The 25,790-nt window shown below is 44.1% G+C and overlaps 1 protein-coding gene across 11 annotated transcripts in view; it reads left to right on the top strand.

Moving 5' to 3' along the window:
• The window catches only part of ANKS1B (ankyrin repeat and sterile alpha motif domain containing 1B), a 771,828-nt gene that overhangs the window by 224,418 nt on the left and 521,620 nt on the right, over positions 1-25,790 (top strand). The window lies entirely within an intron of this gene.

Genomic DNA, 25,790 nt, shown 5'->3' with positions numbered 1-25,790 from the left:
TGTACCATTAGCTAACTATTGTAAAGCGCTTTGAATAAAAGCGCAATATAAAACAAACTTAATAATGAACATTTTTTGTTCTACAAATAAAAGCACACAACTCATATTTTAATATCAGTAGTCTTACCTTTCTAATGTGATGGATGTGCCCTTTCTCCCCCGCTGTGGCAGCCTCCGAGCTGGGGCTGTGAAGGATGGGGGGCCTCTCCCTCTCTCCCCTGCTGCGGCAGTCCCTGAGCTGGGGCTGGGAAGGAGGGCCATCTCTCCCTGGCAGCTGCAGCCCTGGAGCTGGGGGAAGTTGCCTCTTTCTCTGGCCACCGCAGCCCTGCATGTCCCATATTCCCCCCACCCCCTCTTCTCACCCCACTGTCCCCTCCCACCTACCCCTTATTCCCCCCAAGGCCACCACCTTACCTTACATGTGCGTCTTCTCCTGGGTCCAGGTACCTAATTAGTGGAGCCACGCCTGCGCGGCTCCACTAATTAGGTGTGTGGCCCTTCATTCTCTCGTGTGCAGCCACCCAGGTGGGCACCTTAGCGGGAACTATCCACAGATCACCTGAATGGAGCAGTAGTCCACAGACCACAGTTTGAGAACCTCTGCAATAGAATATTCTTACAATCTTTTTCTGCCAGACCTTTTGCAGCTGTTTCTATTATCATGTTCCTAATCCACAGGAGTGCAATACAGTATCATCTAGATCAGTGGCTCTCAACCTTTCCAGACTACTGTACTCCTTTAAGGAGCCTGATTTGTCTTGTACGCCCAAGTTTTCCCTCACTTAAAAACTACTTGCTTACAAAATCGGACATAAAAATACAAAGTGTCACTGCACACTAATACTGAAAAATTGCTTACTTTCTCATTTTTACCACATAATTATAAAATCAACTGGAATATAAATATTGTACTTACATTTCAGTGTATAATATATACAGCAGTATAAACAAGTGATTGTATGAAATTTAAGTTTGCACTGACTTCGCTAGTGCTTTTTATGTAGCCTATTGTAAATCTAGACAAATATCTAGATGAGTTCATGTACCTCTGGAAGACCTCTGCATAGCCCCAGAAGATTGGTTAACCCTGGTTGAGAACCACTGATCTAGATTATAGACGTAATCTACTGGCACAAAAGTATCTACTACACACTTCTAGCTATACAAAATAATAAACCTTTTTCCTATGCTTTCTTCTAGAAAACAGTAACATTTTAAAAATGGAATAACGTATAGAAAAATAAATGTTATGAACAATGGCCATCCTGTAGAAGTAGCAAAATTCCAATTTCCTGAACACTCTTTAAAAAGACACAGTGCAAAAGTGCCTAAGTGATTTCGAGATCCAATGAGTCATAGATTCTGAAGTGCCTAAGTCACTTTTGAAAATGGGGATGTCTCCTAAGTCACATAGGTACTTCTGAAAATTTTGTCTGCAATCTTTTAGCTACAGAAATCATCTTCAAAATGTAATTTAAAAGGGGTGAACATCATATTGTATTACCCATCTAGTTAAGTTTAATGTACAAAATGTTCAATTTACTAAGGCAATTTCAGATATTTGTTTACCCCTGTTTTAGGCAGATTATTTCATTCTTCTTCGGAAATTCACAGGCTTTTCACAAGGCAACTGTGGGGTCAGGGAGATGAATTTCTTCAAGGTCACATAAAACCGTTAGACCACTGTACAGCTGCTACTGCATACACATGGGTCAAATTCTCCTCTCAATTTTATAGCACATGAAAATTTGGCCGTGTATGTCTGTATATTTTAGGCAAGAGTATATCTTGAGCTTAATATCTTAAGCTTTCTTGGAGAGCGTATTTACATATAACATTTTAGATAAGCTAAAATAGGTGGCTGTCTTTCAACTACATCAAGTATTCAGTAACAAGTTGTTTGGGTTTTTTTGTTTTATTTTTTTGAGTATGAAATCTACTGTATGAGAGGGCAGCTGCTGTTGATGTCGTCCCCCCTCCCGCCCCCCGAATAAGGACATGTTTTAAAATAGCATCAGAACATTAACATTTGTTAATATTGGAGCTGGTTGAAAATATTCCATTGGAACAGTTTTCCATTGGAAAATATCGATTCAATGAAACTGAAACATGTGTTTGAATTTTTGTTATAGTATAAATTAGAATATAATAGTCAATATGACAAAGAAGAAACATTTAATGAAAACGCCAAGATTTAAGTTTTTCTTCTCAGTTTGGGATTAAACAAAATTTTGAAATCTTGAAATTACCCGCAGGACAGAAATTCCTCCCTCTCCCCTCCGCCCCCTCAGTATAATGGCACTGCAGTTCTTTCCTCCTAGAGTAGTTTGGGGACTTAATACTTAATCTGAAGTGATATAATAGTATACCCCAAGAATCCTCCTTTGTAGTTTGTATAACTTCCCCAAAAAATCTTTCACTTAAATCCTGACATTTGTCAAGTAATCATTAACACTCTTGATATTCTGAGAAGGATAAAGGAAAATGGCTAAGAAATGTAGGGGTAAATCTTCCTTATCCATTGAAAGACTAAACAGTAGCATCTACGCAGGCATGCCAGCAGGTGAGTCTTGTGCAATGCGAATCATACTGCCACAGAGCAGGATGGCACATCAGGACTGTCCAGCTCATCAGGTCTGTCCAGTACAGTGGAGCTGTTGCTGTCTCTTTTCTCATGGTGCAGCTTTCTTACTTCTGTTATGTCTTGCACTTTTGTTGTGCTACTGAATGTGGGCGTGTCCAATTTCTTATTAGCCATGCCCTTTTGCTATGCCTATTTTCTTAATTGTGTCCTTACTTGGCACTAAATCTGGTGTACTGAACTAGGATAACATCTCCCATCCTCATCACCCTGTGTGCTGTGTTGCTTGCTTATAGTGACTGGATTTTTTTATACCATTTGGTGTCCTGGGACTTGATCTTGTATCTGTTTGAAGTCAATAATAAAGTTTCAATGGATTTCAGTGAAACAGGATCAGTCAATTAATGAACTTGAATAGTGACGAGCAAGATGCAGTCAGTGCTCCAGTTTTTTATGAGCTGCTTATGTTTCTTCAGCATTTCAACAGTTGCTTTCTGCTTCGTGACATTTATAATTTTTAGACATCTTTAGCATCTTTGGTCTGTGGCAAGGTGCAGTGTTATCAGATCTCCAAAAGATATAGCAGTATATTAGGTTTTTACTGGTTATCAACTCCTAGTTTTTAATAAATTACTTTTAATGTTAGTACTTTTCCGCTTTGAAGTTATATAATTTATTGATTAATTACTCATTAATTTTCCCATGGTGAACACGTGTGAATCATAGAAAAATAAGAATGGAAGGGATCTCGATAGGTCATTTAGTCCAGTCCCCTGCACTGAGGCAGAACTAAGCATTATTTAGACCATCCTGATGGATGTTTGTCTAGCCTGTTCTTAAAAACTGCCAGTGACGGAGATTCCACAGACTCACGAGGTAATTAAATACCCTTACAGTTAGGAAGGTTTTCCTAATGTCTACCCTAAACTGCCCTTGCTGCAATTTAAGCCCATTATTTCTTGTCCTATCCTCAGAGGTTAAGGAGAACAATTTTCTCTCTCCTTCTTGTAAAAACCTTTTATCATGCCCCCCCCTCAGTCTTCTCTTCTCCTGATTAAACAAACACAATTTTTTCAATCTTCCCTCATAGGTCATGTTTTCTAGACCTTTAATCATTTTTGTTGCTCTTCTCTGGACTTTCTTCAATTTGTCCACACCTTTCCTGAGGTGTGGTGCCCAGAACTGGACATAATACTCCAGTTGAGGTCTTATCAGTGCTGAGTAGAGTGAAAGTATTATTTTGCATATCTTGCTTACAACATTCCTGCTAATACATCCTAGAACGTTTGCTTTTTTTGCAACAGTATTACATTGTTGACCCATATTTAGTTTGTGATCTATTATGACCCCCAGATCCTTTGCTGCAGTACTCCTTCCTAGACAGTCATTTCCCATTTTGTATTTGTGAAATTGATTATTCCTTCCTACGTGTAGTATTTTGCATTTGTCCTTAGTGAATTTCATCCTATTTAATTCCCATTATTCTAGTTTGTCAAGATCATTTTGAATTCTAATCCTGTTTCCACAAAGCTTGCACCCCTCACTCCTGCACCCCAACCCCTTGCCCCAGGCTCATCCAGTGCACACCCCACAGTTGAGAATGTCACTGGTCTGTGACGATCCCTGAAGGATTTTGGATCTATAAACCACAAATGACACTAATAAAAAGTAAAATTCATGAAATGTCCAATGGATTCTATGAGATCAGGTGCAGTGTGATCATAAGACTCCTGCACCCAAACTCCCTCCCAGAGCTTGCACCCCTCACTCCTGCACCCCAACCCTCTGCCTCAGCATCAGCCTGGAGCCCACTCCCACACTCTGAACCCTTTGGCCCCAGCCAAGAGCCTGCACCCCCTCCTGCACACCAATCCCCTGCCCCAGCCCTGTGAAAGTGAGTGAGGGTGGAGGAGAGCAAGCGACGGAGGGAGGGGGGAATGGAGTGAGTGGAGCGAGGCTATATTTCTTTAGTTTTGTTTATGAGATGATCACGTGAGACAATGTCAAAAGCCTTACTAAAGTTGAGATATATGACATCTACTGATTTCCCCCTGTCCACAAGGCTTGTTACTCTGTCAGAGAAGGATTCTAGGTTGGCTTGATGTGATTTGTTCTTGTCAAATCCATGTTGGTTGTTGCTTATTACCTTATTTTCTTCTAGGTGTGTACAAATTCATTGTTGAATTATTTGCTCCATTGTTTTTCCAGGTAGCAAAGTTAAGCTGACTGGTCTATAATTCCCTGGATTGTCCTTATTCCCCTTTTTATAGATAGGTACTATATTTTCCCTTTTCGCGTCCTTTGGTATCTCTCCTGTCCTCCGTGAGTTCTCAAAGATACTTGCTAGTTGCTCAGATATCTTCAGACAGTTCCTTAAGATTTCTAGGATATATTTCATCAAGCCTGGCTGACTTGAAAACATCTAACTTGTCTAAGTAATTCTTAACTTGTCCTATTTTAGCCTCCAGATCTTACCCCATTTACACTGATGTTCATTATGCTAGTCATCCAATCACTGCGAACTTTTTGGTGAAAACAAGCAAAAAAGACATTTAACATTTTGCTGCATTTTCTGTTGTTGTCTTTCCCTCCTCATATAGTAATGGCCCTATCCTGTCCCTGGTCTTCCTCTTGCTTCTCATGTATTTGCAAACTGCTTTCTTGTTACCCTTTATATCCCTAACTAGTTTAACCTTGTTCTGTGCTTGGCCTTTCTAATTTTGTCCCTTCATGCTTGTGTTGTGGGGTTGTTTTTATATTCATCCTTTGTAATTTGAACTAGTTTCCACTTCTTGTATGACTCTTTTTTTGAGTTTTCAGATAATTGAAGATCTCCTGGTTAAGCCAGGGTTGCCTCTTACCATACTTCTCATCTTTCCTATGCATTGGTATAGTTTGCTCTTGTTCCCTTAATAATGTCTCTTTAAAAACTGCCAACTCTCCTGAACCCTTTTTTCCCCCTTAGACTTGCTTCCTGTGGGATCTTACCAACCCATTATCTGAGTTTGCTAAAGTCTGCCTTCTTGAAGTCCTTTGTCTTTATTCTGCTGTTTTTCTTGTTTCACCATTCCCTAGAATCATGAACTCATCATTTCATGATTCCTTTCATCCAAGCAGCCTTCCACCTTCAGATTCTAAACTAGCTCCTCCCTGTTTGTCAGAATCAAATCCAGAATAGCCTCTCCCCAGTTGCTTTCTACACCTTCTGTGATAAAAAGTTGCCTATGTTGTATTCCAAGAGCTTGTTGGATAATCTGTGCCCTGCTGTATTTCCCAACAAATGTCTGGGTAGTTGAAGTCCTCCATCACCACTAAGTCCTGTGTTTTTGGATGATTTTATTGTTTAAAAAGTCTCATCCATCACTTCTTCCTCCTACTTAGGTGGTCTGTAGTAGATCCCTACCATGATATCACCACTGTTTTTACACCTTTTATCCTTACCCAGAGACTTTCAACTGGGCTACCTCCCACTTCTCTATCTCAATCTCAGTGCAAATGTATACATATTTGATATACAAGGCAACACCTTCTCCCTTTTTTCCCCTGACTGTCATTCCTGAACAATCTGTACCCTTCTATACCAGAATTGTTGTCATATGAATTATCCCACCAAGTTTCTGTGGTGCCAATTGCCATATTTGTGATTATTCAATAGTATTTCTAGTTCTTCCTGTTTATTTCCCATACTTCTTGCATTAATATACAGACATCTAAGATGTTTATTAGATTTCCCCACTGTATTTCCTCTTGTCTCCTTTGTCTGGGCTGCTATTTTCCATATTGACCCCTAGATTCTGACCTCTCACCCAAGTCTCCACGTTTTGGATTTATCTCTGGGCTTTTATCTCCTGCCCCCATTAAACCTAGTTTAAAGGTTAGCCAGTCTGTATCCGAAGATACTCTTCCCCTCCTTTGACAGGTGGACCCCATCTCTGCTCAGCAGTCCACCTTTTCAGAATTAGGTCCCATGGTCAATGAAGCTGAAGACCTCCTGTCGACACCATCTGCGCAAACAAGTATTTACCTCTAGGATGTGTCTGTCTCTGCCCAGATGATTTGGAGTGATTTCATAATTTAAAAATGATAATTTTCCATGCCTATTTTTAACATAAGACAAATGTAAGGGCTATTATAGTAGCAATGAAATTGGTTCAAGATTGTTTTCCAGATATGGGCTGGTCCCTTTTCCCTTTTAATAGAGGAGGTTCAGTTCAGGATTTACTTAAACTGGAAGACAGTAATTTTCTGAACTAGTTTGCTTCTTTTACACTTAAATTGTAAAATATTAAGCAAATTCTGTTTTACTAAAAATCATCTGTCACTCACTAAGAGGATAAAAAGGCTCTTTAATTGTGTACACTTAACTCTGTCTCCTTATTTTTTCCCAACTCCTCCATTAGGTCCCAAAATATGTCTAGACAAGTATTATATAAAAATGAGCTTTTGTTTCTTCTATTTTTTTTCCTATTGGACTAGAGGGGGAAAAGCCAAAGGGTAATAACATTCAAGAAGATACAGGGATGAGATCTGTGGTTGAAATGACAATATACTGTATCTCAGTATCACCACAGAAATGTCTATGTTGGTATTAATACTGCACCTCTCTATCGGAACATCTGTAATTCTTATCCAAATGTTTCCATGCTCTAAACAGGGATCAGCACTGCCTGTGTACAAAATTCATAAAAGGCGAGTGTTTATCAACAGAAGAGGCTGATTGCCTTGATAAACCCCTATTCTAAATTTGGCCAAACTAAAGCCCATGTCAGACACAAAAGAAACCACATCTCTAGTGTGTAATCAGCTACCACAGGTAAAGAGCCACTAGAAAGATTGATGGGCATACATTTATTGCTACAGATATGGGTGTCTGCTGATGGCAATGTTGCTTACCACATAATGACTGTGGACACTTCCTGAAAAGTATGGCTGTAACTCTAGAGAGATGTGCAAACCTTGCTCCAAGTTAAATGTTTGTACTTTGACGTATCCTTTGTATGCATATCTACAATTAACATGGCCCAAATGAAGACTATCATAATTCACACGCTTATAGTGAGCTGGGTAGTGCTGTTACACACACTGATTTGCAACTCTGTCAGGGTTGGGGAAATACCTGAGCCTGGGGGTCATCTGACCCAGGCTCGACTCAGGGATAGGTTGCTGCCACATGCCTGAGGGCTGAGTCATTGCAGGCTCTATTAGAAGGGCATGTTAGTGCAGCTGGGTTGTTGCTGCATGCCTGAATAATGCTTCACTGCAGCTCTATTGGAAGGGCAGCTGGGTGAGAAAACGTGTCTCTTCACAAAAAAGTTTAGAAGAAAAGATTTTGTGTGGTACACTCTAATATAAAGACAACAGTCCTGATTTTCAGAGGCGCTGAGAACCCATAACATCAGGTGAAGTCAATGGGAGCACCACCAGTAGTCAGTACCTCTGAAAAATAGGCCATAGTCTCAAAGTTAACCCATTACCTGTGGGGACCAAGCCAGCAGACCAGTTGTCTCTTATTTGGAAATACTCCTATTGATTAAATATAAATGTTAATCTAGGTATGAAAAGGGACTTTGGGGTTCTATATTTCCCTATATTTGGGAACAGTTCAGCCAATAAATATTGCCACATTTTTAACACACTTATGCGCATGTTCTTGATTTAAGATTCCCTGTTTCAGCTGGCTACTTTGTTCTCAATTGTACAAAACATTAACAGGCACATCATTCATGGTTATTTGACTAGGGTTTCCTTTCAGTGTCCTCTCCTTCACTCACTGATCTAGTGGAGTGAGATTTCTCCAGATAATAAAAAATAAAAGTTCTTTATCATTTCCCACTTTTGAGTCAATTTTAACACAGAACTCTGTGTAAAGTACCTTTCTCTTTAAGCTTGGCTCTTGGGACAGGCAGAATTTTCATTAGTGCCATACTTTGTTTGAAGGCTAGAAAGGGCCAGTATTAGATTCAATCACTAAACTGTTAAGAGTTATTTTAGAGAGTACTCTAATTACAGATGCTCCATACTAGCAGCAGGAAAAGATGCTAACAGTGCTGTACCTGTATAAAGGCTGGTACTAACATACCAAAAAACTTGCTTCACGGTAAACAAATGCCAACAAACCCTCTGGCACTAGAGGTTTAGAGTGCTGTGGGGACTGAGAGCTCTGGGTTGTAAGCTGAATTCATCCTCTGGCCAACTTTTAATTTGGGTTTTATTTTATTTAAGATTATCTCAGGGTCTAGAAGGGGGTAAAGGAAGGTTTCTGTTATGCAGATACACTGCTGGGGATAAGGGCCTCCCCTCCTGCACTGAACTGGAGTGGGTAGGGAGCTGTTATGTCCTCACTGACTAAACATCTATGCAGAGAAGTGCTTAGAAAACTACATCGCTGCTACTGCAAGATTTCCATGCTAGTGGCACAAGAGCTACTTTCATGAGAGTTCAGTTATTATTGTCAGATATTTTTAAAACCTATACATAGTACAACAGAAATTATTATTATTAATTTGTATTACTGTAGCACCCATGACACCTTGTTATGGACCACAACCCTGCTAGGCACTGTGCTAAAACAGAACAAAAGGATGGTCCTTGCCCCAGGAGCTTGCAACCTATGTCTAAAATAAAAGACAACAGATTGGGGAGTACAAGAATACAATGTGATAATACTGGTCAGCATGACAAGTAATGGTCCCTGCATACCAATAGCCTGACTCCAGGAGAATTTGGAGGAAGGATTTGAAGGTGGATAACTAGGTGTCTTTGCAGATGTTTACATGAGCACCACATAAGCATGTGGAGCAGCATGAAAGAAAGCACAAAGGTGCTTGTCTGAAATTTAGCAAGTGGGTAGTGAAGGCTGTCATCGTAGGCTGACTGGAGGCAAGCATCGACAGACTGATAGCAAATGAGAGCTGATAGGTGGGGACTGAATATAAAGGACCTTGAAAGTGAATAAAAGTAGCTTATGTTTGATGCGATAGAGAAGGGGGAACCAGTTGAGGGATTCAAAGCGAGGGGTGACATGGTCAAACTGAGCTAGGAAACTGATGTTTGCAGCAGAATTCTGCATGGATATGATATTAGCTATTGCATGCTCAGATCTACAGCCAGCCAAACTCTTTTTCTGAACTAAAATACAAATACAGTAAAGAAACCAAACAAGTTTCGAACTTGGAAATCAATCCTTTTCCCTTAATACTGCTAGCTCATTAGGTCAGGGACAAACACCGTCTTCGTCTCACTCAAGATTTACCTTTTTAATTAGAATTATTCTGTCAACTGCCTATCTAAAGTAGAAATCAACTTTTATATGCCATTCCCCTTTTAATCTATAAATACAGTGTTTCTAGAACAGTTAAGATTTATTCCCAGCTAGAACAGAAATGCAAAATGGACTAACTGATGGTGTTTAGTAATTGACAGACCATTCTTCCTATTTGGCTTCTATGGAAAAAAAGTGTGCATTTTTAAAAGGATGAAGCCAAATACTTTATTCCTATATTTGTATGTGTCTTCATTACATCTTCCTGCTGTCTCGGACTGTATCAGACTCTTGAGACTCCCAGTCTGCTTTTGCTCCTGGTCCTATTCCTGCCTAGGGTGACCAGATGTCCCGATTTTATAGGGACAGTCCCGATTTTTGGATCTTTTTCTTATATAGCTCCTATTACCCCACCCCCTGTCCCGATTTTTCACACTTGCTGTTTGGTCACCCTGTTCCTGCCCTTACCTTGCCTGAGCTCTCTTCCAGTATTGTCCTTGCCATATTCTGACCTCACTCCAGCCCTGTTACTGACCCGCTCCAGCCTTGCCTCTGTTTCCTGACCCTCCCTGGACTGTCAGACTCTGACCACCTGGCTTCAACTTCTGGCTTGCACCTGGACTTCAGCTATGGCACTGGTTGTCTATGGACTCTGATCTCAGTTCTGAACCTGGTTTGTCCCTGGATTTTGATTCTAGTGCCCCACCCTTGGCGCAGTCACAACCCTACATCTGGTTTTGACTTCTGCTCCAACAGCTCAGCCTGACTGCCAGGAGACAGCGCTTGACAATCCTGCTCTTAACCATCAGTGCAAAGTGTTGGTAAACAAGCCACAGATTTACAGCAAATAATTCTTCCTCTGTAGGGAGAACCTCTGCTGCCATAGAGCTGGCAGAAGCAGTATAGTCACCTCCTACACTGGCAGCTCCTCCACCCCTTGACATAAGGGAGAGGAGAAGATGCGAGGGAGTGTGATGGAATTGAGTTCTGCTAGGATCAGTCTTCCGCTGGTGTAAGGACCTTACACCAACAGCATAAGTTAAAGCAGGATCCCTGTAACCACACAACTCAGAACATAGGGTTCTTCTTCGAGTGCTTGCTCATATTGATTCCAATTAGGTGTGCGCGCACCGTGTGCATGATCATCGGAAGATTTTTACCCTAGCAACACTCAGTGGGTCGGCTGAGGTGCCCCCTGGAGTGGCACCCTTATGGCCCAGCCAACCCAGCGCCCCCTCAGTTCCTTCTTACTGCCCGTGAGGGTTGTTGGAACTGTGGAGTTCAGCTTAGCTGATCTCCACTCTCCCTAGCATTCGCTTTAGTACCTGTTAATAGTTTCTGATTAGTTGTTAATAGTTGGTTATAGTTGTTAGTAATTACTTAGTATAGTTAGTTAGTTTAATTAGTGGGAGAGAACGGGGTCTTCTCCCTTCTCCCCTATCCCAGTACCCAGGCCCATGCCTGGGTCTCCGGGCTTCAAACCCTGCTTGGCTTGCCAGAGGCTGATGCCAACGGGAGACCCCCATGACTTTTGCCTAAGGTGTCTGGGGGAATCCCACCAAGCAGACAAATGCCGCATTTGCAAAACCTTCAAGCTGAGGACCAGGAAGGAGCAGGACCTTAGGCTGAAGCAGCTCCTTATGGAAGCGGCACTTAGCCCTGTCCCTTCCTCTGTAAGCCGAGACTCGGCACCGTCGTCCTTGGTGCGGAGTGCCTCAGCGGACCAACTGGTCGAGCACCGCGTTCGGACTCTACCAAAGACTTGCCGTGCCAGAACTTCCCGGCACTTCCACCACCACAGCGCAGGTCTCTATCTCCGAGCCAGAAGAAGAAGCAGCCCAGGCAGGTGCTGGCCACTTCTTGTTTGTCGGTGCAGCAGCCGCCGTCGCTTCCCGCACCGCAGTTGGAGCCACGTTCATTGCCAGAGCGCATAGGACAAATATCGGCTCCTGCACTGTTGACTCCGGCGCTGCAAGGGCCGTCGAGTCTGGTGCACGTAAGCTTCCCGGTGCACACCGCAGTCGAGCTGAGACTACTCTCCACACCGGAGACCTTTTCAATGGCGCGGGACTTGATCACGCTCACAGAGCCGACTCCTCTGCAGCCGGCAGCACCTCCAGCATGGACGGTCCCTCATGTGACCACCGTCGCTGAGTGAAGAAGGACGACACCGGTCCCAGTCCCGATCTTCTTCCCGGCACCCATCACGGCATCACTCGCAGTCCCAGCACCGTTCTTGCTCTTGGCGCCGGTCGTACTCACGACGCCGCTCCAGCTCGCGGAGATCCAAATCGCGTTACGGCTAGCACTGATCAGACTAGCTTCCGGTACCGGTCAGAGCAGCACTTGACCCAGAGCCGATCCCGACACCAATTTCACCGGAGGTCGCCATCGAGATCCAGATCAGGCTCCTGGTACCGATACGACCGCAGGCATTGATCGACATCTTGGTACCATTCTGCCTCACGGTACCAGTCCCCAGCACCACGGCACCGTACAGCACCGGGGTACTTGGCACTGGTGCGTACAGCACCGCCTTGGCCATCTTGCTCTGCCTCTGTGTCGTCGCACTCTCAAGATGGCTACCACGCCCAGGACCAGGGCAAGGGCGGTACAGGCCAGTGGCTAGAAGAAGGCCAGGACCTGGGCACAAACCCCCACAATGATCCTTTTGGACCCATTTGGCGATCAATATGAACCTCCAGGTAGAGGAGGTGGTGGAGGTAGAGGACCCTGTGGTGGACATTCTGTCCACGGAGGCACAATCCAGAGTTGCCCTCCCCATCATACGAACCATACAGGCCAATGCCAAGACAATCTGGCAGTCGTCAGCCTCTATTCCACCTATGGCCAAGGGGGTGGAAAGGAAGTACTTTGTCCCTTCAAAGGACTACGGGTACCTCTCTATGCACCCCCAACTGTGCTCCCTTGTCATGGCTTTGGTCAACGAGAAGAAGCGGCACAGTCAGCAGGCCCCGGCGCCTAAATTGAAGGACACTAGACACCTAGACTTGTTTGGGCACAAGGTGTACTCAGCCGGAGGCTTGCAGCTCAGGGTGGCCAACCAGCAGGCACTCCTTAGCCGATATGACTATAATTCGTGGCACTCTATGGAGAAATTCAAGGAGTTGGTTCCACAGGAGTCCAGAGAGGAATTTGGGGATATAGTAGAGGAGGGCAAGAAGGTGGCCAGAACCTTCCTACAAGCCTCTCTGGATGCGGCAGACTTGGCAACTAGGACCCTGGCCTCGAGCATAGCCATGTGTACCGCATCTCATGACTGCAGGTCTCTGGCTTACCATCAGAGTTACAGCAGACCCTTCAGGACCTGCCCTTTGATGGCCAGGGACTATTCTCTGAGAAGACAGACTCAAGGCTGCAGAGTCTGAAGGACTCGAGAATTATCATGCACTCTCTGGGAATGCATAACCCAGTAATGCAGAGAAGGCCCTTCAGACCACAGTCTCAGAGGTCATACCCTCCCCCTCGGCCGAGATAGGACTTCTTTAGAAGACGTGGCTGAGGTGGTAAAAGGAAACTGGACATCAAGCCAGCCAAGGCCAGGGCCCTCCCAAGCCATCGGTAGGGCCTAAGCAGAATTTTGAAGGTGCACCCAAGGACGGAGGACCAGTCTCCATTCAGGATCCTTCCCCGCCTTTCCAAAATCGTCTCTCCCATTTCTTCCATGGGTGGTCCTACATAACATCGGACCATTGGGTCCTACGCATGGTGGAAAGGGGATGCTCCCTCCAATTTGCTTTCCGCCCCTCCTTCCCTGTTCCTCTTCAGGGACCCTTCTCACGAGCACCTCCTTCTACAGGAGGTCCAATCACTCCTGGCTTTGGGAGCGATAGAGGAGGTTCCGGGAGAGCCAAGGGGCAAGGGCTTTTATTCCCGCTACTTCCTAATCCCCAAGGCCAAGGGCGGGCTTCGGCCCATCCTGGACCTACGCGGACTCAACAAATTTATGGTAAAGTTGAAGTTCCACATGGTCTCACTAGGATCATTATTCCTTCCCTTAGATCCTGGAGACTGGTATGCCGCCCTCGACATGAAGGACGCGTACTTCCACATTGCGATCTACCCCGTGCACAGATGCTTCCTTCGCTTTGTGGTCAATCAATTGCACTTTCAATTCACTGTCCTTCCTTTCGGCCTATCCACGGCCCCCAGGGTGTTTACCAAATGCATGGCTGTGGTAGCGGCCTCCCTTCATTGACAACGGGTCCAGGTGTTCCCATATCTCGACGACTGGCTTATTCGGGGTCTCTCCAGGGATCAGGTGCAGTCTCATGTTCAGCTCACCATGAACATGTTCAGTCGGTTGAGTCTCCTGCTCAATGTCGTGAAATCCACTCTGGTATCAACCCAGAGGATAGAATTCATAGGAGCAGTATTAGACTCAGGCCTAGCCCGGGCAATTCTGCCGGAAGCACACTTCCAATCCCTGGTGAACATCATCCACAGCCTGCAAAGCTTCCCGAACTCGACCGTGAAAACATGCCTATGCCTCCTGGGACACATGGCCTCTTGCACGTTTGTGACCAGGCACACCAGGCTGTGACTATGTCCACTCCAAGCCTGGCTATCAACAGGATACCACCCAGGTCGGGTCAGCTTGAGCACGGCGGTTACCATCTCGCCTGGGGTATTAGCCTCTCTAGGCTGGTGGCTGGGCCCCAAATCAGTGTGCGAAGGGGTACCATTTCATGCCCTGCAGCCTTCTGTGTCCCTAGTCATGGATGCATCATCCCTGGGATGGGGATCCCACCTCGGGAACCTCTGTACACAGGGGCTATGATCGGCAGGAGAGTTATCCCTGTACATCAACGTACGGGAACTCAGAGTAGTGCGCCTGGCGTGTCAAGCATTCTGAGAGCGCATTCAAGGCCATTGTGTTGCAGGCATCAGAGACAACACTACGGCCATGTTTTATATCAACAAGCAAAGGGGAGCCTGGTCATCCCCCCTCTGTCAGGAGGCCACTCGTCTGTGGGAATTCTGCATAGCCCACTCGATCCATCTGGTGGTGTCGTTTCTCCCAGAGATCCAGAACACCTTAGCGGACGACCTCAGCAGATCATTCAAGGCTCACGAGTGGTCGGTTCGCCCGGATGTCATCCACTCTGTCTTCCTGAAGTGGGGCTTTCCCCTGATTGACCTATTCGACTCTCGAGAGAATCGGAAATGCCAGGTGTTCTGCTCTCTCCAAGGGCGCTCTCTGGGTTCCCTGTCGGACGCCTTCCTAATTCAGTGGAAGGATCACCTGTGCTACGCCTTTCCTCCATTCCTGCCAGTCCACAGGGTCCTAATCAAGCTGCGCAGGGACAGAGCCTGTCTGATTCTGGTCGCCCCAGCGTGGCCCAGGCAGCCCTAGTATACCACTCTCCTAGAGCTGTCGGTGGACACCCCGATTCCACTCCCGCTCTGGCCAGACCTGATCACTCAGGATCACAGTCGACTCTGTCATCCCGACCTGCAATCTCTCCACCTCACAGCGTGGATGCTGCATGGCTAAATCAGTCTGAGCTGTGTTGTTCTCACTCAGCCCAGCAGATCCTTTTGGGTAGCAGGAAGCCCTCTACCAGGTCCACATACTTAGCCAAGTGGAAGCGTTTTTCCTGCTGGTGCGCCTAGCATCATATGACCCCCCTACAGGCATCAGTACCTGTCATCTTGGAATACCTCCTGTCCTTAAAGCAGCAGGGCTTGGCAATATATTCCATCAGGGTGCACCTGGCAGCTATTTCGGCTTTCCACCCAGGTGAAAACGGTCACTCAGTCTTCTCCAATCCCTTGGTCAGCAGATTTCTCAAGGGGTTTGTCATAACTATAAAGGGAAGGGTAATAGCTGTCCTGTGTACAGTACTATAAAAACCCCTCCTGGCCAGAGGCTCCAAAATCCTTTTCCCTGTAAAGGGTTAAGAAGCTCAGGTAACCTGGCTGACATCTGACCTAAAGGACCAATAAGGGGACAAGATACTTTCAAATCTTGGGGGGGGGGAAGGCTTTTGTTTGTGTTCTTTGTTTGGGAGTGTGTTCGCTCTTGGGACTGAGAGGGACCAGACATCAATCCAGGTTCTCCACATCTTTCTAAACAAGTCTCTCCTATTTCAAACTTGTAAGTAAATAGCCAGGCAAGGCGTGTTAGTTTTCCTTTGTTTTCTCAACTTGTAAATGTACCTTTTACTAGAGTGTTTATCTTTGTTTGCTGTACTTTGAACCTGAGACTAGAGGGGAGTCCTCTGAACTCTTTATGTTTGATTACCCTGTAAGGTTAATTTCCATACTGATTTTACAGAGATGATTTTTACCTTTTTCTTTAATTAAAAACCTTCTTTTTAAGAACCTGATTGATTTTTCCTTGTTTTAGATCCAAAAGGGTTTTGGATCTTGATTTACCAGGAGTTGGTGGGAGGAAGGAGGGGGGATGGTTAATTTCTCCCTGTTGTAGATCCCAGGGGGGTTGGAACTGATTCACCAGGAGTTGGTGGGAGGAAGGAGGGGAATGGTTAATTTCTCCTTGTTTTAAGATCCAAGGGGTTTTGGATTTGTTTTCACCAGGGATTTGGTGAAGGTTTTTCAAGGCTTCCCAGGGAGGGAATCCATTGAAATGGTGGCAGCCGAACCAGAGCTAAGCTGGTAGTTAAGCTTAGGAGTTTTCATGCAGGCCCCTACATTTGTACCCTAAAGTTCAAAGTGGGGATCCAGCCTTGACATGGTGGATAGCGGTGGGATCATTTTAAACCCAAAAGCCAGTGAGATTTTTTTTCCCTTCTAGCTGCTTGGAAAGCCGAGCTGGAAGTAGATAGATGCATATCTTATCTCTCCTTGCCTGAAGGCAGAGGTGTTAAGTTTTTTTAACAGGTCCTTTGTTAAGAGAAGTGTTCAAATGAGCAAACAAAGCTAAAGGGAATTTACAAGCTGAATTGGTTTTTTTTTCTTTTTACATCCTCGGGAGTAGCTAGTTAGAAAGTTTCTATTAACTCAGCAGCAGCCAGAGCTGAGAGCTTCCCAGTTTCAGACAACTGCAGAGGGGGTTACCCAGCACAAGAAAACAGGAAAATGACTACCAAAGAAGTAGCTAACAAAATAGAACTGGCCAAACTAGAAGCAGAAGAAAATGAAAGAAAACATCAGAGACTGCTTCAATTAACAAAACTCGAGACAGAGCAGAGAGAAAGAGAAGAAAAAGCCAAAGAGAAGGCCCACAAGAGAGAGATGGAGCTGAAAGAAAAAGAGATGGAGCTGAAAAAAAAGAGATGGAGATGAAAGAAAAAGAGATGGAGGAGAGAGAAAAAGAAAGGAAACATGAACTGGAACTAGCAAAGGCTAAGCAAGCTTTCACCTCCATCCCTGTTCCTGAGCCGTCCACCAGGGCCCCGTCTGTGTTACCGGAGACCCAGACGGAGGTGGTGGAACTGGATCCTCTGCCAACGACTGCAACAGCCGTAGTGGATCCAATCCCAGAGACCCAGCCAAAGCCAGTCCCAGAACCGGAACTGGCAACGCAACCAGCACCAGAACCATTGCCAGCCCTGAGTCCAGCGCTTGCAAACCCGTCTACAACTCCAACTCCAGAGGGCACCAGCGAGCCTGAACTGGCAGAAGCAGCAGATAATCCTACCCAAGAGGCTCAGCCAGAGCCTGAGATACCACATAGTGCACCAGTGGACAGCGGTTCACAGTCAATGGAAACAGCCCCAGCACCTGCATCGCTTCCAGAGGGACCAAGCCCCAGTCCACAGTCCAAGGAGGAACTGATGTCTCCAGCATCAAGGGAACAGTTCCAGGCCGAGCAGGAAGCAGATGATGCGGAGTGGCCTGAAGGTGTCTACTATGAAGGAAAAAAGGATGGTGGCGTGGAAGAGGTGAACCTCTCCACGACCCTTGGACGTCTGCAGCGACAGCAGATCAAGGAGCTGTGCACAAGCTTTGCACCAATTTTCTCAGCCACTCCAGGATGGACCGAACGGGCATACCACTCCATTGACACAGGTAATGCTCACCCTATTAGAACCCCACCCTACCGGGAGTCACCTCATGCCAAAACTGCTATACAAAGGGAGATCCAGGACATGCTACAGATGGGTATAATCCGCCCCTCTAAGAGTGCATGGGCATCTCCAGTGGTTCTAGTTCCCAAACCAGATGGGGAAATATGCTTTTGCGTGGACTACCGTAAGCTAAATGCTGTAACTCGTCCTGACAACTATCCAATGCCACGCACAGATGAGCTATTGGAGAAATTGGGACATGCCCAATTCATCTCTACTTTAGACTTAACCAAGGGGTACTGGCAAGTACCCCTAGATGAACCCGCTAAGGAAAGTTCAGCCTTCGTCACCCAGGCAGGGGTGTATGAATTCAATGTACTCCCTTTCGGGTTGCGAAATGCACCCGCCACCTTCCAAAGACTTGTAGATGGTCTCCTAGCGGGATTGGGAGAATCTGCAGTTGCCTACCTCGATGATGTGGCCATTTTTTCTGATTCATGGGCAGAGCACATGGAGCACCTGGAAAAAGTTTTCGAGCGCATCCAGCAGGCAGGACTAACTGTTAAGGCTAAAAAGTGTCAAATAGGCCAAAACAGAGTGACTTACCTGGGGCACCAGGTGGGTCAAGGAACTATAAATCCCCTACAGGCCAAAGTGGATGCTATCCAAAAGTGGCCGGTTCCAAAGTCTAAGAAACAGGTCCAATCCTTCTTAGGCTTGGCTGGAAGGCTTCCCAGGGAGGGAATCCATTGAAATGGTGGCAGCCGAACCAGAGCTAAGCTGGTAGTTAAGCTTAGGAGTTTTCATGCAGGCCCCTACATTTGTACCCTAAAGTTCAAAGTAGGGATCCAGCCTTGCCAGGTGAAAACGGTCACTCAGTCTTCTCCAATCCCTTGGTCAGCAGATTTCTCAAGGGGTTGGAGTGCCTTGAGTGCTTTGACAACCGGTCCCTACGTGGGATCTTAACCTGGTCCTATCCAGACTCATAGGTGTCCTGTTCGAACCGATGGCCACCTGCTCGCTCCTGTACCTTTCCTGGAAGACAGCCTTCCTCATAGCTATCACCTTGGTGAGGCATGTATCTGAGCTCCGGGCACTCACATCGGAACCACCATATACGGTGTTCCACAAGGATAAGGTACAGCTGCCACCCCACCCGACCTTCCTCCCTAAGGTGGTGTCTGTCTTCCAGGTCAACCAGGACATATTCCTCCCTGTCTTCTACCCGAGGCCTCACGCCTCTTGACAGGAGCAACAGCTGCATTCCCTAGACGTTCGCAGGGCCTCGGCCTTCTACATTGAGCGAACTAAACCCTTCAGGAAAACGTCACAGCTGTTTGTTGCTGTGGCAGACCGGATGAAGGGCCTTCCGGTCTCCTCCCAGCGCATCTTGTCCTGGATCACATCATGCATCCGTGCATGCTATGACTTGGCTGGTGTCCCATCTACACACCTTACTGCCCACTCCACTCGGGCTCAGGCTTCCTCCTCTGCTTTCCTGGAGCATGTGCCCATTCAGGAGATATGTAGGGCAGCAACTTGGTCATCGCCGCCCACTATGCGATAGTGCAGCAGTCCAGGGGTGATGCTGCATTTGGTTCAGCAGTCCTTCACTCCATGACATCTCACTCCCAAGCCTTACCTATGCTGTGGGGTCGGAGTCACCTAATTGGAATCGATATGAGCAAGCACTCGAAGAAGAAAAGACAGTTACTCACCTTTGTAACTGTTGTTCTTCAAGATGATTTGCAGAATTGCTGAGCACTCACAGCTGCTACTGAAGTCAATGAGAACTGTTCTTTGAAGATATAAAGCGCTATATAAAGCTGAGTAGTCTGAAAAATCAGGTACTAGATGTCTCAAATTGGGTAGCCAAAATTAGTGGACACTTTTGACTTTAATGCCGTAGTTCCCTATCTGTAAAGTTGGAATAATAATAATACCCTCTCATCTCACAGAGGAGTTGAGAAGATAAATTCATGAATGTTTCTGAAACACTTGGTTACTACAGTGATGAGTGCCATTAAAAAGTCCATAAGGAAATTCAGAGTCTGCAGACAGAATTATTAATAGTGCGGAGTAAATAAACATGGCCCATTTATGGAACAGTGAGGAATAAAAATATTCTGTAGTCAGAGGCAGCCCTAGACTAGTTGCCAGGAACTGGCGCTCTAGGCGAACCATGCAATCGGCGCCTCCAAGCTCCAAGGGCAGATCTAGGCTGAGGTTTTTGGTAAACTGGGAAACATTTTGCCCCATTTTTCCTTTTAATGTTTTTGAAGTGTTTTTTTTTAAACGGAGGCTTAATTATTTGTTTCGTCTGTCCGTCCGTCTATCCAACCAATGTTTCTGAGATCAGATAAAATAGAGACCCAACATTTTCAGATTTGTACACGACAGCTAGATGATATTTCAGTCTGATTTCAAATAAAAATGCATTAAAAATGTTAATTATAATTTTTATTATTACAAATCCAAAATCATCATTACCACCACATCCAATATAGAAAGAAATAAGAAAACTCTTCAATGAACTTTAACCTGTATTTACAAAACACTCTGCGCTCTTAAAACATGACTTTTCTTGTTTTAAGTTTTGAAAATTCATCACTAGTTCTTTTAGATCCAGTTTTCCCTCTATTTCATGCTCTATTGACATTGTGGCAAGTCCAACAAGTCTCTCTTGCACCATTGTTGAGTGCAGATATGTTTTTATCAATTTTAAGTTTGAGAAGCTACATTCCCCCCTAACTATGGAAACTGGCAAAGGTAAAAGAATGCGCAGAGCTATAAAAATGTTTGGAAAACTGTCTGAGAGTTTATTTTCACAAACAAACTTTATTACTGCTTCAGGAGTGGAATGTTTCTTAAGTTGTCTTGAAAAAGCCTGAAGCTCACTACACAAATCTGTAGTATCAATGTCTTTTGAATTTTCATGCGTCAATGCCAACTCCAGTTTTATACAAAATTCTCTTATCTGTTTTGCTGTTTTCTTTTGCAAGCTGTGGATATCATATAGAAAGCCAAATACTGACGCAAGCTGCTGCATTTGTTGAAATCTTGTCAACCGAGTAAATAGCAGTATCAAGGACTGAGAAGTAGAAATTCACTTTGAATCTTTTGTTTTGGATTCTGAATGGGTGTGTCTCGTCCTTCATACGAAAACTGCTGTTTCTTTTGCTGAATGTGAACTGGCTCTGGTTCAAATTCTGTCGGAAGTCTATTTCTTCAGCAAGCTCGAGAGAATCTACTAGTGTTCTTTCGAACCCTTCATCACTTCTGAATTCCTCCAGAATATTTTTAGTTTGCTGCAGTTTTTGAATAGCAGAATGTATGTTCAAGTTCTTTTCCTGAAGCTGCTTAATAGTGAGGTTAATCTCGAAAAGGATATTATACCACAAAATGAGTGAAGTCACATATTTGAACTTGGAAAGGCCATTTTCAAGAGCTTCTGCATCTGAACGTGCCATATTGCCAGATGATCCAGTAAAGGAAGTATAAGAAATTTCAATTAGGGCATCATAAATGTTTCCAAGTTCATAGCGAAGAGACTTCAAAGCATCAATGTGACACTCCCATCTTGTCTGACAGTTAGAGAATTCACATGGTGAGTCAGAATCTCCCAACGGCGTGTTGAGCCTGAGAAAAACACATAAACACGTTGCACCAGCTCAAAGAAACTGCTTGCCTCCAAGCAGCATCATTGACAACCAAATTCAGAGAATGCACATGGCAAGGAATGAAAAAGGCCTTAGGATTGATTTCCATCATTCTCCTTCGCACACCATTGTCTTTACCCTTCATATTACTCCCATTATCATAGCCTTGGCCACGTAAGTTTTCAACAGATAATGACATTGTTTCAAGCTCTTGTAGAATAGCTTCAGTCATAAATGCTCCAGTCATCTCCTTCAGTGGTTCCAAAACCCAAAAAATGTTCCTTTGAACACTTCAAGATTATCTTCATCTGCAGACTTTTCCATATCCACAAAACGAATGATCATCGTCATTTGTTCAACACGACTCACATCTGGTGTACAGTCCAGTATTATTGAAAAGTATTTTGCAGAATGGGCAGCTTCTGCAATTTTCTTTTTAATGGCATTTGCTAGGATTTGAATCAGTTCATTCTGCATATTTTTTCCTAAGTAATGAACCTGTATTTCATGATCAGTTATTTTATGTAGATGCTCCTTCATGCTGGATCAAACAAAGCTAGGTATTCAACAAATTTTAAAAAGTTTCCATTACTTGGAGTGTATAATTTTTCATTTCTACCGCGGCCGCAGAATGCTAAATTTTGCCCACCGAGAACTCTCACTAAAGCAACCAGACTCTCTAATATTTGTTGCCAATATTCTTCTTTTTCCTGGATCATGCATAAATTTTCTTCATCGATAGTTTTTCCTTTTTTCAGTCGTAATTCAAGTTCTTTCCAATTTTGAAAACATTCCAAATGTTCTGTTCTGTTCTTTCATGTGAAGAGAGAATTGAAGATATGTTTTTCCAGTCCTTCGAACGATTTTCAATAAGTGATGTACCAATTGCTTGATTTCTAAACAACATGCAGCAAAAGCAAAAACACAGAGTCCTTTGACACTGAATATTGTAACTAGTTTCAATTAATTTCTTCCCCATTAATGACTTTCCTCTTGTAATGCTGAGCAGCGAATTTTCTTTTATTTCCATCTTTAAGGAAGGGAAATTCATGAACTTGTTCAGGTCCATATTCCACGAGAATTTGCTGCACACTGTCATCACATCTAGGCCATGAAGTGGAGTCCCCATACTGTAACTTGTTTGTAACTTCCTCATCCTTTCTTCCTTCTATTTCATTTACTTCAATTTCTGCCTGTGTCTCTGAAGGTGAATAAATTTTCTCCACTTCCATATCAGTCTGATGCTGTGAGCTGCCTTCATCTAGAAGTAAGCTTGCATCATCTTGAGTTTCCAAACTTCTTTTTTGTGGATGTGAGCTACCCTCATCTCAAAGTAATATATCTTCATCTTGAGGTTCCAAACTGCTTCCATGCGGATGTGAGCTAATCTCCTCTCCAAGTAAAATTCCTTCATCTGGATGCTGTGAACTGCTTCCATGTTTATTTGGATTAAAGAGAAGATATTTCAGGAAGGATCCCTGCTGTTTTGCCTGGTCCTTTTTCTTTTCAGCCTTTCGTTTACGATACTCAGGTCCTCAGGAGCTCCTTTTCTTTTTCCTCTTTCTGCCATGGGGCATTTGAATATTATGTACTGTGTGCCTGACTGCAAGCATTATAGTGTTAAGGATGGCTGACACACCACATGTTTGGCAATTTAAATCACATTGCAGTCATCCCAACATGTCTTTTCACTGCTTAAAGGTTCAATGATTAGTAACATACTCACTTACCTATTAAAACAGTTAGTTACAGTGTTTACACGGAAACAAAATGACCTTTTTCAATGTCATAACCTGACACCGGTTGTTTGGAAAGAAATCCCCTACCCGTTTGGAGTGTGACGTGATCACTTTCATAGCCTATTAAGCGTTAACGCTGTTACTTTTCTTTATGGACCTTATTTATTATAAGTGAACCAGTTATAACAAAGAAAAGTTAATAATTATACAGCCCGACAATAACGCTAAGGTTTAATAATGCTTAAAGATACTCACATTTTTGGATTTATAATGCTGAAAGACTTTATTCTTTATTCTTTGGTACCAATAAACACAATTTTCCATGGTATTCGCTCGATTCTTAACCATCTACCTGTGACATGTGTTAAAACGACCGTTTGACATGTATCAACTCGCGATATCTCCACTCTACATGAATTTCTGGCTATACGAACTTGACATATATTCAAGTTAGGTATCACTAGCATTGCAGCTCTTGCCGCTGGCATATGTGTTTCATTGTGGCTGAGTTATTGCTTATCAAAATTGTGGAGTGGGTCATCTTGACCCTATGTTGCAAATTGAAAAAAAAATTGCTAAAATATTATTTATTTTTGCAGTAAATAAAAGATTTGACATATTAATAAATTCTCAGAAATGTAGATAAATGAATTATAATTCATATTCCTTCCATATGCACACAGGAATTGAAATAATGATATCTTCATTATTTTATTTGTATTTTTATTCATCTTTCATTTTTTTTTATTTTATTATTTTTTTAATTTGATTTTTTCCTTGAATTTGGTGCCCCATTTAACTTGGCACACTAGGTGACCGCCTAGTTCGCCTATATGGATGCCCTGTCTGTAGTTGCTCATTGAGTACCTTCCATTCTGTGCACTCAATAAGGAAGGGATCCTGTGGAAAAAATAGTATGTGATCATGTAACTAAAGATTACGTCATAATGGCATGTGCACAAAAGGGGCAAATTAAGGGTGCAGAGGCAACCTTAATTCTGGCATTTCCTAACATCTGAGTGTTTGACTTTGTGCCTTTAAAGCTCTTTTAATGTAAGTTATTCTTCAAGTGATTGCACATGTGCATTCCACTCTTAGTGCATGCACAATTAGTGACCCCCTCTGAAAAACCCGATTTAAACACCTTGCCTAGTATCACATAGAAACTCTATGACAGAAGCAGGGATAGATTCCCATGCATAGTCGCCAGAAACTTTTCCCCTCAGTGGTACCCGAATTTGTAGGGATTTTAAGCCTCATAAAAAGAAAGATTGTGAAGCCAGGCTAAGGTTTCTACTCCTTGGAAGCAGCCTTGAGACCTCCATCTGAGCCAGGTACTAAGGTACTAAGTGCCTTGGCATTGTAAGGGGTGTGACTCCTACCGTACCTCAGTCCCAACACTGCTCACCATCCCCAATGCCTAAGAAGAAGTATAAGAAGCAGATTGCCAAAAGGGGAAGATCCCTGGCACCAAAATCTGCTAGACATAGGGATAAGAATAGAGTGTGGTCTAAGTCTAAGCACTCCTCTGCTTTTTTACTGCAGAAGACTGCACCGTTGACTCTGGTGCCTAGGCAGATTCAGTTGAATCTGGAGTGAGAAGGAGCTTCTTCCATATTTGAGGCACTGCATCATACTGACACTGTCTTGATACTCACCATGCTGAAGATGTTTGCACTGGTAGGGACCTCCTAACTGTTGATGCTGGTATCGCTGGCAGTACAAGAGTCAACACTATCGATACCAGGGGAGAACCAGCAGGATTGCTACAACACTTGGTACTGTGACAGCCTCATGCACCCCTGACAGCTCGGCCTTCAGTACTGTCACAGTGGAAAACCTTGATGGTCACTTCTCTGTAGGCTTCTCCACCTCTGCTCCACTTGCTGGCACCATCTGGAACTGCACCTCTGTAGTCAGTGGAAGAAGATTCGTCATCTTTGAATCAGAGGTTGGGTCCTACATTTCCCATTCTTGGAGTCACTCTCACTACTCCTCCTCCAGACATTTCCACCGTTCTATGGATCCGGTCAGAGGAGTACCATTGAGTAATAGGGTAGGAAGTCCCTGGGGGCCTACACCCATTCAGTGACCTTTTTGAAATCTGTGGGGTTTTCCCCCTGTTTCCAGATAATTTTCCAGGCACTCCTATTCGGTGATCTCAGAAAGGCGGGTGGCACCTACCCACCGGGCAGCACTCATTCCTGATTCCAGTACTGAACTTGGTTTCGGTCTCCAACAGCTAGCTCAAAGGACCCTGCAGATCAAGAAAGAGAGGAAGAGCATTTGCAGCTAGTACTCTGGCCTCCTCTTTCTCTGCCTCTGATGAGGCAGTCTCGGGGGAGGAGAATATATCACTTCCCCCAGACGACTATAAGGCTCACCAAGAATTGTTAAAGAGGGCTGCCTTAAGTCTGGGCATACAGGTGGAGGAAGTAAAATAATCCTCTCACCACCTGGTTGATATTTTAGCCACTGCAAGTCCTTACAGTCCTGTCTCTCAGTGAAGCCATTATATGGACCCAGTTAAGGGACTGTGGCAGATGCTTACAT

The sequence above is a fragment of the Chrysemys picta genome, chromosome 1, assembly GCF_011386835.1.
Source record: "Chrysemys picta bellii isolate R12L10 chromosome 1, ASM1138683v2, whole genome shotgun sequence".
NCBI classification, from domain to species: domain Eukaryota; kingdom Metazoa; phylum Chordata; order Testudines; family Emydidae; genus Chrysemys; species Chrysemys picta.
The sequence above is the reverse complement of the archived record's forward strand: the minus strand, read 5'-3'. Positions and strand labels throughout refer to the sequence as shown.